Source organism: Propithecus coquereli, unplaced genomic scaffold, assembly GCF_000956105.1.
Source record: "Propithecus coquereli isolate 6110/MARCELLA unplaced genomic scaffold, Pcoq_1.0 Scaffold205, whole genome shotgun sequence".
Classification (NCBI taxonomy): domain Eukaryota; kingdom Metazoa; phylum Chordata; class Mammalia; order Primates; family Indriidae; genus Propithecus; species Propithecus coquereli.
The window spans coordinates 4,685,916-4,689,354 of record NW_012145523.1 but is presented as its reverse complement, the minus strand read 5'-3'; the positions used below and the strand labels follow the sequence as shown (position 1 = coordinate 4,689,354).

At 35.6% G+C, this 3,439-nt stretch overlaps 1 protein-coding gene across 1 annotated transcript in view; it reads left to right on the top strand.

The window, feature by feature from the left end:
- ALG5 (ALG5, dolichyl-phosphate beta-glucosyltransferase) overlaps positions 1-3,439 on the top strand; it is an 88,294-nt gene that overhangs the window by 69,150 nt on the left and 15,705 nt on the right. The gene's annotated exons all lie outside the window — the stretch shown is intronic.

Below are 3,439 nucleotides of genomic sequence, written 5' to 3'. Positions count from 1 at the left end.
AATCAAACTAATTAACATAACCATCACCTCAAATACTTATTTTTTGTGGTGAGAACATTTGAAATTTACTGTTAGCAATTTTGAAATGTAAAATATACATTAACAATATTTACCATATGGTATACTAGATCTCAAAAAAAAAAAAAACTTATTCCTCCTGTTTTACTGAGGTTTTGTACCCTTTGACCATCATCTTCCCATCTCCCCCACCCCCTCTCACCATCCTCTGGTAACCACCATTCTACTCTCTGCTTGTATGAGTTCAATTGTTAAGAGATTCCACATACAAGTGAGATTATACGGTACTTGTCTTTCTGGGTCTGGTCTATTTCATTTAGCATAATGTTCTCCAATTCCATATGTGTTGTTATGCAAATGACAGATTTTCGTTCTTTTTAAGGCTGAATGGTCTCTCTACCACATCTTATTTATTCGTCTGTTGAGGGACACTTAGGTTGATTCCATAACTTGGCTGTTGTGAATAGTGCTGCAGTGAATATGGGAGTATAGATACCTTTTCAACATACTGATTTCAAATCTTTTGAGTAGATACCCAGAAGTGAAATTGCTGGATCATATGGTAATTCTGTTTTTAGTTTTTTGAGGAACATCCATATAGTTTTCCATAATAGCTATACTAATTACATTCCCACTAACAGCGTACAACGGTTCCATTTACTCCACATCCTTGCCAACACTTATCTTTTGTCTTTTTGATGGTTGCCATTCTGACAGGTGTGAGGTGGTATCTCACTGTGGTTTTAATTTGCATTTCCCTAATGATGAGTGGTGTTGAGCATTTTTTCAGATATCTTTTGGCCATTTGTATGTCACCTTTTGAGAAATGTCTATTTGGGTCCCTTGCCCATTTTTTAATCGGATTATTTGTTTTCTTTCTGTAGAGTTGTTTGAGCTCTTTATATGTTTTGGATGTTAGCCCCTTATCAGATGTACGGCTTGCAAATATTCTCTCCCAATCCATAGGTTGTCTCTTTACTCCATTAGTTGTTTCCTTTGTTGTGCAGAAGCTTTTTAGTTTGATTTAATCCCATTTGTCTGTTTTTACTTTTGTTGTCTGTGCTTTTGGGGTCCACTGGGGCCCAGACCAATGTCATATAGTTTTTCCCCTCTGTTTTCTTCTAGTATCTATACAGTGTCAGGTCTTATGTTTAAGTCTTTAATTCATTTTGAGTTAGTTTTCGTACATGGTGTGAGATAAGGGTACAGTTTCGTTCTTCCGTGTGTGGATATTCAGTTTTCTCAACACCATTTATTGAAGAGTCATGTCCTTTAGTTCTGATAAATCGTCTTTAATCAATTATTTATTTATTTTAATTGACAAATAATAATTGAACATATTTATCAGATACATAGCGACGTTTCAATACTTGTAATTGTAGTGATGAGATCAGGATAATTAGCATATCCATCATCTCAAACATTTATCATTTCTTTGTGTTGGGAATATTCGATCTCCTCCTCCTAGCTATTTGAAACTATAATTATAATGCATTATTATTAACCATAGTCATCCTACAGTGGTATAGAACACCGGAATGGAGTGAAAATCTTATACAGATATTCAGCGAGTCTTCCGTTTACAGCCCCACCTGTGTCCCCACCTGTAAATAATAGCAAAAAACTTCCCAAGTCTTCAATCATTTCTTTGACAATCACCTCTCCCTATTTTCTCTGTTCTCTCCTACAAACAGATGTGAATCTCCCTACTGGTCCTATAATTTTTTCTTTTCTTTTCTGTATTTGTTCTTTTAAGATTTTCTCAATTTTATTTTTATCATGCAGCCCTCCTTTTGAATTTTTATTTCTTCTATCAAAATTATAATTTCCTAGAACTCTTTTTTTTTAGTAATAATGTTTTAAAAATTTATTCTTGTTTCCTGATGACAGTATCTTCCACTATCTCTAATGTCTCATTTAAAACTTTGTCGTTTTCTTCATTCCCTACATTGATTCTATTGGTTCCAATATTTTGCATGTTCTCTTGTATCGCCAACTTCTTTCCTCAGATGTCTTTAGTGTGGCACTAAAACACTCATCAGACGCTGTGTGCATGGGCAGAGCCTCCGATTGACTGGAAGATTTCATTACAGGTTAAACTAATGGAGCCATGTGAGAAAAAGTCCCAACTACCACTTTCTTTTGGGCTGGTCATTTTCACTAAAGTGGGATCCTTCAATCTCCTGCCTAGGAGCCATGAGCCTGGCTGTCAGCATTCAGAGAACTGAAAGGGGGAAGGCATGAGGGGAAGGAAAGATCTGATACAGATATTCAGTGAGTCCTCCTGTTTGCAGCCCCACCCTGTGTCCCCACCTGCGTCCCCACCTGCAGACTCTGTTCGAGGCCTCTGATTCCTCAGCCGCTAGGGGGCTCTGTGGCACCCTTCTCCCACTGCTGTTGTCCACCTTCCCATGTTAGCATATGTCCAGCTACTTTACAATGTCCAGTTTTCTTTTTACTATCAACTCTTCCTCCCCTCTCTGTTCTTGTCTATTTATTCCATTATCGTTGCTTTAATTTTAGTAGGACTTCAGGAGGGAACAGTGGGGTCCATGTCTATCTGCTGTGTCTAATAGAGTCTCAACATACTTTTTGTTCTTTAGGAATACATCCATTAGCAAGATAACACCTGTACCAGGAACTGAGTCAGAAAAGAAAATATGGTGGCTCTGCCCAACCCACATTTGCAAAAACAAATGAAGGCATCTTAGCTGGAGACTAGCTCTTATACTTTTTCCCTCTAATAGCATAAGCCTCTGTCCAAAAGTACTTGGTATTTTACTTAAAATGTTTGCTTGGCTAGCAGATTGGGCACTTACAGAATGGTGATGTGAGCTGCAATTTTTTGGGGGAGTAAATATCTTCATGTCTTTTGAAATGTTTAAGAGGAGAAAGATGTAATTTTAAAAAACCCTTTTGATCTAGAGGTTTTTTCAAATATAAAGTGATTTCAGTTAATAATTGCTTAATGAACCCACTCCATTCATTATTATTTTGTTTTTTTGTCTTTGATAAGTCACTAGCTATGTACTGATATCCTTAGAAAACTATTTAATAATCTTGTTCAGGTTATTGAGTATCATTAGAACTAACTCAGCACACTAGCTAATATTTTGTTTTTGTGTTAAAAGAAAGAAAGTTAAGGGTTAAGCACCAGGCTTAATATTGAAATTATCTCCTTCTTTCCCGAGTATCACAAGTCTAGATAACAGAAGTAAACAGAAGTTTTATGTAGTTCTTTTAAAAACACAAAGAACCCACTTATGTAGATGTTTTTTTATCATCTTAACTCTAAATATTTTATTAGGATAAGAAAAAGCATTGTTTTAAAAATAGTTTTCATATTGAGTTATCCAAATACTTGAAATTTAAACTAATTACATAATGGATGGTGATAGTATTTTGGCAAAACAAAAAAAAA